The following is a 13,230-nucleotide window of genomic DNA, read 5'->3' on the forward strand; positions in this document are numbered from 1 at the left end:
ACTATCATCCGGTGTCTTCGAGGAAATACATGCAGACTTTAAGATTATGGCTCCTAATTAAAGGAAAAATTATCATTGCACAGATGCATATAGAAGCAAACTTGGCATGTTACAGCTTCACATAATTCACAGATGGATCAGTAGACCAGCAGGGACAAGAAACCGGAGCTGCCGTTAAGGCAGGAAACTCTGTAAATAGTTGGAGGCTCGCAAATGGGTGTTCAACTTTACAAACAGAGATGCTAGCCATTCAAAAGGCTTCGGAACATGCTCTTGCTGAACACCGACAACATGTTATCATACTTACAGATTAGAGAACTGCCATTGAAACCTTGCAACAAGAACACTAATGTGATAACATCCATCTGATCACAAATGTCATATCATTAATGCAAACTCTCTGCCCATCGGGTACTTATCAACTAGGTGCCATGTGGGAATAATAGGAAATGACATTGCAGACGAAGCTCCAAAACTTACAACTAAGAGAAGAAATGTAGACATTTACATTCCTTTGAGTATTCTATGACAAGTGTGAGTATTCTATGACAAGTGTGAGTATTCTATGACAAGCGTGAGTTTCCTTCGAGATGTGCAAGTATCCTGGGACATGTGTGAGTATACTGTGACAAATGGGAGTATTCTTGAAAAAGTGTGAGTATCCTAGAGTAAACTTGAGTATCCTAGAACAAGTATCTTGTGGCAAGTGAGACTGTCTTTTGACAAGTGTGAGTATCCTGGGACAAGATATGGTATACTGGGACACATTTGATTATCCCGGGATAAGTGTGAGTATTCTGGGACAAATAATTGAATCCTGGGACATGTATGAGTATCCTGTGATAAGTATTAGTGTCCAGGGGCAACTGTGAATATCACGAGATAAGTATGAGTGTCCTGTGAAAAGCCTGAGTATCCTCAGACACGCGTGAGTGTCACGCGACAAGTGCGAGTATCATGGGACAAATGTGAGTATCCCAGGGCAAGTGTGAGTATCCTATGATAATTATATCACTGGAGATGTGTATATATTGACCCAAGTGTGAATATCATGTACCAAATGTCAGTATCCCGGGATAAGCGTCAATCCTAGCAGAAGTGTGAGTATACAGGGAATATTATGAGTGTCCAGATACAAGTATTAGTGTTCAAGTACATATTTGAGTAACAATGAACACTTGTGAATATCCTGGAATAAATGTGAGTATTCAGGGACAAGTGTGAGCATCCTGGGACATGTGTCGTATTCAGGGATATGCGTGAGTATCCTGGACAAAAAGTGAGTATTTGTTCTGGGTATGATGAACAAAAAGGACCTTGTAGTAAACATCCACCACTCACTATACGTTGCACAACAGGTGGGAGCAGCAGTCAGAAAAGATAACCAAACCCTTGGAATAATCAAGCACAGTTTTGACTTTAAAGAAAAGATTGTGATTCAGTTGCATGAGGCCCCATTTGGATTACTGTATCAAAGCATGCAAACCTCACTTTCAGAAGGCCATAGTTGCTCTGGAGAAGGTGCAACACCTGGCAACAAAAGTCTTCCCAGAGCTAAGTCATCTCTCGAATCAGCAACGACTGAGGGCCACAGGTCTAACAACACCGCAAACCCGGCATGACAGAGATGATCTCATTTAAACTTTTAAAATACTGAACAATTTGGAGGATGTTGATCCAGACAATTTCATCTAAAGATCAGATGTAACACAAACAAGGAGCAACGCTTTCAAGCTCAACAAGTCACAATGTAGGACTGAGAACAGGAGATGTTTTTTCACCCACAGGGTTATTAACCGATGGAACCGCCAAGCCGCCGAAGCCGTAACGGCCAAAACTCTGTTAACATTTAAAGTACAGCTGGAAAAGATCATCAAGGCAAACCGAAAGACCTTCGACAAGTCACCGGCTTCCTGTCCTCGTCGAGGCCACAAGGGTTAGCGGCCCTCAGGAAAATCATGTAAATCAGGTATTATGGGAGACGTATACTTGTCCTGGGACAACTCTGAATAGTCAGGGACAATTATGAGTTTCCTGGGACATGTGAGCATCCTGGGACAATTGTGAGTATCATGGGACAAGAGTGAGTATTCAGGAAGATGTATGAGTGTCCTGGGAACATGTTTATCATTGTAACGTTAAAATTCAAATGGAGTGAAAAGGTTTAACTTTTTAACTCTTTTTTTTTAAGGCAGTCTTATCAGGTGTTGAGTGCGTGGGGGTGTGACTGGATGAGGTCACTGTTCCCGTGGATAAGAGAGGTGTGGAAGGCTAAAGTAGCTGTTCCCGTGGATAAAGATGGGCGATGAGCGCATGAGGATGTGGCTGGATAAGGGAAAGATGATATCAGACTTATTATCTCACCATCTGTTATTTTGTGACAAATTTCCTCGTATCTCAAGTGAATTTCCTCCTACCTCGTGTGATGATGTCAACGCCATCTGTTGAGTGCACCCGACCCCATTTTCTGTTCCATACTGATGAAGCTGTGATCTTATTTTACCCCTGTGTAGTTTCTTTCTAATCACATTTTGGTTCGCATAAGTGATGTGGAGAGTATTATGGTCAACAGGATCATCCAGGACGGTCCTGAACTCACGACGTGTTCCAGTGGAAACAAGTGGCCAAGTCGGTATAGACAGTGATTTGTCTGTGATTCTTAGCGGAGTATTAGTGAGTGGACCGACATACTCCGGGATGGCCAAGTTGAGTTACGAGAGATGGAAGCAATGTCCGTCTGTTAAGGCTTGTTGTAAGTTAAGCATGTGTGGAAGTCTGACAGTGTTTTGATGGAGACCCCTGCCAGTGTTTTGATGGAGACCTCTACAGTAGTGTGGTTGAGGACTACGACCGTTCCAAACACCTGAGCAGGTGAGCTCATTAAGCCCCCCCCCCCCCCTGTTCAGGTGGTGGTCAGGTGTGTAGTCCTCAAGGAATGTGGGGGGGGGGGATTCCCCAGATGTATGAGGCGTGTCGGCGTCCGGTGTCTGGTTACGCGGGGGCCTTTGACCGCGGGTTATGTTGGGGGTGGGGGTAGGAGACTATGTGGTTGTATGTGGGGCATGTGAGGAGAGTAAGGAATAGGAGGAGAAGAGGAATGGTGAAGAGAAGAAGAGTAGATGAATATGTATGAGTATGTAACGTAAACTTAATCCTGTGTGTGTAGATAGATTGGAGTATGTTGAGTGAAGGAGAGCAGAGTCTTAAGATGGGTATGTAGGTTATGTTGTGGAGGGGTGAGGCCTGCCTGAGAGGGGAGCATGGAGGGGGGAGCCCTGCCTGAGAAGGGAGCAGGGTCTTAAGATATGAGGGAACAGGTGGGTTTGTGTGACAGTAAATGTATCCTATTTCCGCCCCAGTGCGGATGACGTCCATCATCCTTAATCGTTTTTTTTTTTCAAAGTCTACAGGAGGAGCCTGGGGGAGAAGGAGGGGAGGGGAAATGGAGGTAACAGGTGTCGGAGGGTTTGTGTGAAAGTTGAGTCATTATTTTTTCTTAAATAATGACAGTTTTATGTATCCTCCCTGCTTCCAGAGCGCTAAGGATATGCGGGCCATACCTACCACATAGCTATGAGGAGTGACACCACATGACCACATGGGGTTACCTCTTCAAAGGTTTTGAGGCCTAACTGTTGCGAATGTCATCATCAGCCTCTTTCATTGTCAGTCATGCCCTCCCCTCCCCCCCTCCATCCACATAGCAGGACATACCACATACCAACACCACCACCACACTGCTGGGAGTGACAGCAATATGGCGTACCATACTCACTCCTGACATAGCTCACACCGGCACATAGCATTGAGTGTGTCATTGTTCATTCTCAAAGATGAGCCAGAACCTCAACATACAAATTCCAAATGCAGACCTGGGCGGAGAGAGTCCTTGTGTGCGGCTCCCCCTCTTGGAGACCGACACGTCTCCACGTAACTGAGGGTAAATGAGTCATTACCGCTCCACCAGATCCCCCAGCCCCTCCAACCCCCTTACCATCAACCATAGCCCCCACCCTCCCCCACATCGTTTTCTGTGCAAAGCCTTAGTATTATGTGTAACCTTGTATCGTAACGTGAGCAACATGACCAACATGGTAACATCATTCTTTGCCAAATTATAATAAACGTAACGTGGCCATCATGGTAACATCATTCTTTGCCAAATAGCACTTTTTTTGTTTAAAGTAGAAGAGAGAAGGATAATCTATTTTTTCACCCACTATGCTAACACCAGTCTCTGTATTAGAATTTGTAGGTAGTGATCATGTCTCCCCAAACTCTTCTGTCTGGCTTCCAGCGTGGTATGTCCTCTGTTGATCACGTGTGGAATGGGATAGCAACTCTACATTATATTATGTTATGGTATAAGAACGTTGAACATTCTGTGACATTGACTTTCTATGATATTAATACTGATGCGAGCTGTGCCATACAGTCCTAGTGGCATAAGACCAACCTAACGTCATTTTTTCAAATGGTATTTGATCATCAGGCAGACAGAAAGAAGTTCGAAAATTGACATTAGTCTTCCATCCTCTGGTGAGCTGTCCGTCTAAGTGAAAGGAAAAAAAAAAAGATATGTGAACAGCAGCATTAGGAGAAAGGGAATGATGTTACTTTTCCCCGATTTAATGATCTGAATAGAGAGCGAGAGAGAGAGAGAGAGAGAGAGAGAGAGAGAGAGAGAGAGAGAGAGAGAGAGAGAGAGAGAGAATGATATTTACGACTGCAGAAAGTTGATGATTTCAGCGTTACATTACGTTACAACTGTTACAGAGGCTAAAACTGTAGACAGTAATATTTATATGGAAAGAGATGCAATGGAGATATTGTGTTTGGCTAAACGTGGTTCACATTTCAATAATGATATTCGGACATCGGACAGAAAGTTGATTTCCACGTTACGTTACTAAGTGCCTCGCTCACTCCTTCAGTATAAGAGCGCTGAGGGGGGTAGAAATAGCCTAAGCTACTCTATCCCTTTGAGATGTATTTCTTGCTTATCTCAATAAACATACTTGAACTTGAACTTGAAGAGCGTTGAACATTCTGCGACATTGTCTTGCTATGATATTACGAGTCTGCTGTTGCGCACAGTGCAATACAGTCCTAATGGCATAAGACCAACCTGATGTCATTTTTTCAAAAATGCTATTTGATCATCAGACAGAAAGAAGTTTTCCACGTTACGTAATGATAGTCATAACCCAGAGCTAACTAATTCACTATCATCTCATCCAGTCTTATTCTCATCGATTGCTGCTTTACATTTGGATAATGTAGGTCTTAGAGACAACCTTGAACCCTGGATAATGAATAAGTCAATATAATAATAGTAACGAGACAATGTCTTTTCACTAAACAAGCTTGTGCTAATATTTTTATTGTGTTTGGAATGTAAGGGCGAAACATGGATCACATTTTCAATATTGTTATTCAGACATCGGACAGAAAGTTGCTCGTTACTCTTAAAATTATATTTGGGCAAAGAACCATGTTAGCATGTTGCTCACGTTACGTTACAAGATTATAAAGGGTAAGAGTGATGGGGCCGAAAATTGACATTAGTCTTCCATCCTCTGGTGAGCTGTCCGTCTAAGTGAAAGGAAAAAAGATACGTGAACATAGGCATCAAGAGAAAGGAAATGATGTTACTTTTTCCCTATTTAATGATCTGAATAGAGCGAGAGAGAGAGAGAAAAGCATGTAGCTTAGTAACCAGTGACTGCTATGTGTATCCCATGCAGTTGTGTTTACAAAAAAATTATGATTTGTTATAATAATAATAAGATTGAAGACCACCTTATGACTCTCGCTACTTAAAAAAAAAATGCTATTAGGCAAAGAATGATGTTACCATGTTGGTCATGTTGCTCACGTTACGATACAAGGTTACACATAATACTAAGGCTTTGCACAGAAAACGATGTGGGGGAGGGTGGGGGCTATGGTTGATGGTAAGGGGGTTGGAGGGGCTGGGGGATCTGTTGGAGCGGTAATGACTCATTTACCCTCAGTTACGTGGAGACGTGTCAGTCTCCAAGAGGGGGAGCCGCACACAAGGACTCTCTCCGCCCAGGTCTGCATTTGGAATTTGTATGTTGAGGTTCTGGCTCATCTTTGAGAATGAACAATGACACACTCAATGCTATGTGCCGGTGTGAGCTATGTCAGGAGTGAGTATGGTACGCCATATTGCTGTCACTCCCAGCAGTGTGGTGGTGGTGTTGGTATGTGGTATGTCCTGCTATGTGGATGGAGGGGGGGGAGGGGAGGGCATGACTGACTATGGTAGAGGTTGATGATGACATTCGCAACAGTTAGGCCTCAAAACCTTTGAAGAGGTAACCCCATGTGGTCATGTGGTGTCACTCCTCAGAGCTATGTGGTAGGTATGGCCCGCATATCCTTAGCGCTCTGGAAGCAGGGAGGATACATAAAACTGTCATTATTTAAGAAAAAATAATGACTCAACTTTCACACAAACCCTCCGACACCTGTTACCTCCATTTCCCCTCCCCTCCTTCTCCCCCAGGCTCCTCCTGTAGACTTTGAAAAAAACGATTAAGGATGATGGACGTCATCCGCACTGGGGCGGAAATAGGATACATTTACTGTCACACAAACCCACCTGTTCCCTCATATCTTAAGACCCTGCTCCCTTCTCAGGCAGGGCTCCCCCCTCCATGCTCCCCTCTCAGGCAGGGCTCCCCCCTCCATGCTCCCCTCTCAGGCAGGGCTCCCCCCTCCATGCTCCCCTCTCAGGCAGGCCTCACCCCTCCACAACATAACCTACATACCCATCTTAAGACTCTGCTCTGCTTCACTCAACATACTCCAATCTATCTACACACACAGGATTAACTTTATGGTAAATACTCATACATATTCATCTACTCTTCACCATTCTTCTTCTCCTCTTCACCTATTCTCCTCCTATTCCTTACTCTCCCCACATGCCCCACATACAACCACATAGTCTCCTACCCCTACCCCAACATAAGGCGCTGTCAAAGGCCCCCGCATAACCAGACACCGGACGCTGACACGCCTCATACATCTGGGGAATCCCCCCTACATACCTTGAGGACTTCATACCCGACCACCACCTGAGCGGGGGTGAGCTTAATGAGCTCAGGTGTTTGGGACGGTCGTAGTCCTCAACCACACTACTCTCTACCTGTGTGTTGCTGGAGACCTCTGCCAGAGTGTTACTAGAGACCCCTGCCAGCGTGTTGCTGGAGATTTATTTAACGAACTTTATATATATATATATATATATATATATATATATATATATATATATATATATATATATATATATATATAACTGCGTTGTTTGTAAGAGCATGCTAGAGATACTGTGAGTAAAAGTTACAGAGCGTTGTTCAGGCCATGAAGGTCTTAATTCTCTCTTCTGTTCTTTGCCAGGGTCCACATTATGCTCTAATCCCTTACTGTTACTATGATTCAACCTCTCTTGTCTTGCGCTCAGATTATGTTCCATCATATATGTTCTCTGCGTCCATGGCGTGCTTAGCATGTTCCAGCATGCGTATATCCCTTGACTATCCAGTCAGTTGAAGATCATGCTTTCAAATAACCAGTTACATTATGTTAACCCATGTTACTAGCTAAACCAGGCTGTGACTTGCTTAGCTAACTGAATTTTGAGAGTCAGTTTTTGAGCTAATTATTTTTCTCTGTAACATTCTCCACTGCCGTTCACAGGGTGAGTTTAGGGTGCAAAATACATTACTTAAATGAAAAAAATTATATGGGGTCAAATCTGATAAAAAACTAATTTGTTTGTATATTTTATTGATATAGTCGTATGTCATGAATGAATACAAATAACAAGTGCGAAATTGCAACGTATAAATGTATAAAAAAAAACTGGATTTAGATTAAGATTAAGTAAAAAGTTTGTTGCTGACCTCTGGAGGGTTATTAAGGCCACTTCACTACTGACCAACCTGCAAGTATCCTTATGAGTCCTGAACATGGTCCAGGACTAATGCTCACTCTCAGTGTATATACACCGAGAAGCTGAGAATTTTTGAGTCAGAAATATTACATTCAATTTATGATTAACATTTCATACAAATATTCTTGAAATATTTGCACGCCCCAAATTGTCTCCTCTAACTAGTAAACAATAGCTTGTTTATACCAGGACGACCGACACAACCATGGCACTTACAAGTAAACATTAACAGAATAAGCAACTGAAGCGTTCGTGGATTACTGTAATCCGACCGCTACTGTAATCCCGTCGTTCGTACAATATGCAGCTGTGTACTATACTGAACAATGTTGTCCAGTACTGAAATATCAGAAAGATTGAAACTCACCACATTACCAGCATCTTGATCCAACAGGCATTCATACACACACACACAACCTACACTCAACCACTACACCAAAGCCAATGAGTCACCTCGCTGGAAACGACGTTAATGTAACAATGATTCAAAGTTGAACATATTGATCCAACATTGATTTAAATGTGTAAGTGATGCTAGAATATCGTTAAACAGTTGCTGATCCAGCAATGGTTCACCGTTATTCAAACTTAATGTTGTTTAACCTGCTGGGAATAGACAGTAGCCTAAACTTTAGCAAATTATGAATAATGTATCATCATGAAGTGGATAACAGTTACAAATATTAGAGTGTAAAATGAGACTCAGTAGATACCCTCACCTGACCACAAAAGTCACAGGAGCCTACTGAAGCCTGCGCTATTCCGATATTGTGGATAAAACTCTAATGTCTTCTTCCTCAGCGCAGACGATTTGTTGATTTTCCATTTATAAATCACTTTTCGAAATATCAAGTGATAGTTAATATATCATCAGTTTTATTAATTTTCTTCGTGTGTGAAGCCATACTAACAACAGTATGGCTTCAAAAGATGTCAAAAACTTGGCTTTACTTGACATGTGGAAAGTCACGCCATGTTAATCCGTATTGCCCCAACCTGTCCTCTTACAACGAATGTCGCATTTTCATTGTCTGCGGTAAAAAAAATTGTCGTACTAAAGGTAAAAAAAATTGCCGTACTAGGAAATGGAAGCGACTCGCGAAAGTGACGTACGGTCCTGTTTTCTGTTTTGGGTCCTCAGATAAGTTTAATTTACTGGGTTTCTTGACGTTGGGAAATATTAGGATTACGGGCAATCAGCCCGTCCTCCTAATATTTCCTAACGTCAAGAAATTCTCGTACTAAAGTGCCCTTACCTTAATTTACCAAAGGACAGGAAACGGGACAGTGTCAATTTTGCGGGCCGCTACCATTTTCTAGTATGATAATTTTTGGCCTTATGGAGAAAATGTCAAAATGCTACGCTCTATTAGGAGGACGGGTTGATTGATAAGTCAGACTTAATTTGACTCTAACAACAAGTCAAATTGACAAATCGACTCTAACAAGAACTTTTTTATTGTTCCGAGAACCAATCACATGCCTTTATTGCTAGGTCCCCACACCCCTTAAGGAATCTGGATACGTTGGGGTGTTAATAGAAGGGTTAAGACCCCAGCTTTAGCGTATAATACAGATCATGAAGCAAACTTCCACTCACATAACATTATTGGGCTCAACCTCGAGTTTCTCACATTACTGTGAACGTTTAAAAATCCTAACAGTATTGGTCGATTAAAGCAGCACAAGCTAATAAGCCAGCCTAACCTAACTGCAGTTATAATAAATCAGCAATTAAACTAAACAGCAGGCAACCAAATGACTGGATAAATCTACACATGTTTAATAAAAATAATAATAATAATAATAATAATAATAATAATAATAATAGATTTGTTCTTAAGTGTAAACGAATATTATTAAATATTGAAGGATAATGAAGTGTTAGGTTTAGGTTAGGTTAGCTGTTTTGATTATGTTGACTTAGGGAGTGTTTACAATACTGGCTGAAGGTGAAGGAAGCACGAGTTTTTGGAAGCCTTGAACATGGTCAGGTTAGTTGTAAGTCCAAATACTGGCTTATGTAGAATTTTTGTAGTCAGTATTTTACTTATACGTTGTGAACCACACAGCAGTTTGTTTTGATGACAGGCTGAATCAGCCCGTCCTCCATCAAAGACCCAAAAGTGATTCCATACACCTGCCAAACCCCCTTGTTTATAAATGAAAAACGATTTACACACGACTCACAACTGATGACGTTTGAACACTTCCGGAACAAGTGCTTCTCTGACGAATTTTGTTCGAACCACAATGCTATAAATGCTTCACCCCATGAACTACAAATACAAATAATCACCAACAGAGCCTATACACCTAACCTAACCTATGCCTATATATATGCACAATATGCTAATATATTATAATACTAGCTGTACCCGGCCACAGTAACCTTCCCTGTCTCCCAGTTCTCCCCACCATTACCCCCTCCCCTTTCCCCTCATCCTCTCAACCATTCCTCACTCCCCCATCCCCTTCTCCTCTCAACCATTCCCCACTTCACCGTTCCCTCGTACTCTCCACCATCTCCCACTCCCCCATACCCTCGTCCTCCCTACCATTTCCCCCTCTTCCCCATCCCCTCATCCTCCCCAACAACCCCCACTCCTCTGTCCCCTTGTCCTCCCCACCATTCTCCATACCCCCTCGTCCTCCCCACCACTATCCCCGCATCCTCACCACCATCCCCTTACTCCTGTCCCCTCGTCCTCCCCACCATTCCCCACTCCCTCGTCTGATGCATTCCTAAATGATCTGTTCTTCCCTTCAGAAAATTGAGAATATCAAATGATCTGATGTTCCCATCACTGAAATATAAGAAAAACAGTTAAAAAAACGAAATGGAAAAACAATAAAAAATAAAAAAATAAACTATACTTACGAAATGAACGGTATGGTAAACAACACAGCTCAATTCCAATGCAATGTCACACAAAATTATTAAATCAAAATGAAAAAAATCGAAATCTATGAAAATTCAGTTTATCAATGCAATCAGAAACATGGAAATGGAATCGTAACATATTTAGTATAGCATGTGCTGCTATTATGTGCAACAGATGGGGCTGTTTAAAAAAAAATGTTGTTACTGGTCACAGGTGTGGTATCTATATAGTAGGTATATAAAAACATGAACGTATTTAAATGGAACGTTGCATCAAAATTTCAAAACAATCGGTGAAAAACTTTCAGAGATTACATTGTGTGTTGCTCTTACGTCCAACAGATGGCGCTGTTTTTTTTTTTAAAAAGCATGTTTTTTCTTGTCACAGGTGAGGCATATATATAGCAAGTATATAAAAACACGCGCCTATTTGAATGCAACATTGTATCAAAATTTCAAAGCAATTGGGAAAGAGGTTTCTAAGATTTCCCTCACATGAAAAACACATGAAAAGTACAGTTTAAAAAAAAAACATATTTTTTCCTGTCACAGAAGTGACATCTATATAGTATGGATATAAAAACGCACTCGGATGCGAATGGAACATTGTGTGAAAATTTCACAGCAATTATGAAGAACTTTCGGAGATTAGCAATTTTGAACAAACGAACATTTACGGTTTTTATTTATATAAATTAATTTATATTGATAAAATTCTCGTTTTGAATGTACAGCAAGTAAAAATTTATGAATGTGTCTGGGGTCGACCGCTGGATGTAATGGACTTGAGTCATGGATGGATTGGCTGAATACAGGCTGGAAGTAAACAAAGCAGGTTTTAAGTCAGCTTTGAACATGGTCAAGTTGACTATTAGTAATATGCTGACTTTTGTAGATTTTAGTGTCAATGTTTGACTTGTATGTTGGAGTTGTGCTCTGGGTGGCGTGGTGAGCAGTTGTTCCTCCCCTGCCTGTCCAATTGTTGATTGCCCGGGGTCGTAGCGGACTGCAGCTGGTGTGCTGATGCTTCGTGAGTGATGGGGGGTGACCTCCCCCCATTTTGCGGGCTCACTCGTTGGGCCTGGAGTTTACCGGCAAGATTGATTATCCAGCGGTGGAGCTGGTATTGTGTGACATGCTACGAGTTGATGTGGCTGTGATCTATGGGGTGGAGTTGGTGTCTTCCCATCGTGCTATCGTGAAGTTTGCTGCAGAAGAGGATTACCAGGTGTTTTTGCTCCATGACGAGGGGCGGTCGTTTCCGCTGCCGGACGCTGCTGGTTTAGTCGTTGTCTCTGACCGGAGTGGTGCCCTTACTTTCATTAGTGTACATGGTGCGCCCCTCGAGTTCCCGGAGGAGCTGCGGCGGAGGTATTTCGGGCGGTATGGCACTGTCGTGAGTGTCAGATTGCATCTGCTTTCCTCTGGGAAATTTATGGGTGTTCGGACCAATATTCGCACTCTGGGGATGCGGCTGCGGTCGGGCATACCGTCCTCTGTGCGGCTCATGGGGAATTACGTCCGTGTATATTACGCACGTCAGCCATGCACCTGTTTCCGCTTTGGTTTGTTGGGCCACATGGCTGCTGGGTGCTCGGTGGATGTCGTCACTCCGTTGAAACTTTTTTGCGAAGAAGATTTCCCGCCACTAGTTGTGGAGGAGGACTCGGTGGGTGTGATTGTGGACGACCCTGTGGCTGCTGTGTCACGTCCAGTGTCGGATGGTGCACCTGATGGTGGGGTTTCTACTCCGAGGGCTGTGTCACCCTCGGTTGGGGGTACTGTTCCAGATGGCGTTCCTGGTGCTGCTGTGGGTCTCCAGGATGCGCCCTCACCGTCTCCACCGTCTGCTATTCTGCTACTCCGTCTCCTGCGCCTGACCCTCTGCCTTCTCCTGTGGCTCCTGTCTTTACGTCCCCGCCGCTTGTCCCGGCCATGATGGGTGGTGGAGTGTGTGTGAGGACTCCTGCTGTATTGCGGCCGGTTCCACGTGTCGCTGAAGCTTCTGCCGTATTGTGTCTATCACAGGTGCACTCGCCCTGTGTCATGTGCAGGTGCGACCGCCCTATGTTCTCCAAGCTTCAGGTTCCGCCTCAGGCTCTGCCGACATGCAGCTGGATCCCAAGCATTCACTACATTCTACTTCTGCCTGGACTGACGTGGGTGACTGTGACGACTACGGGTCTACGGATGTAGGTGGGGTGGTGCCTGGGGGTGGAGGTTCATGTGCCTGCTGCTGCTGCCGGTGGAGATATTTCCGATTTAACCTCTGTTTTTTCTCCTGCAGTGGTTTTTCCCCAGTAGGGGGTGGTCCCTCCTGTGGAGGGACATGTGCGAGCCCTGGCCTTGTGGTAGTCTT

This window comes from Procambarus clarkii, chromosome 52, assembly GCF_040958095.1.
Source record: "Procambarus clarkii isolate CNS0578487 chromosome 52, FALCON_Pclarkii_2.0, whole genome shotgun sequence".
In the NCBI taxonomy this organism is placed as follows: Eukaryota; Metazoa; Arthropoda; class Malacostraca; order Decapoda; family Cambaridae; genus Procambarus; species Procambarus clarkii.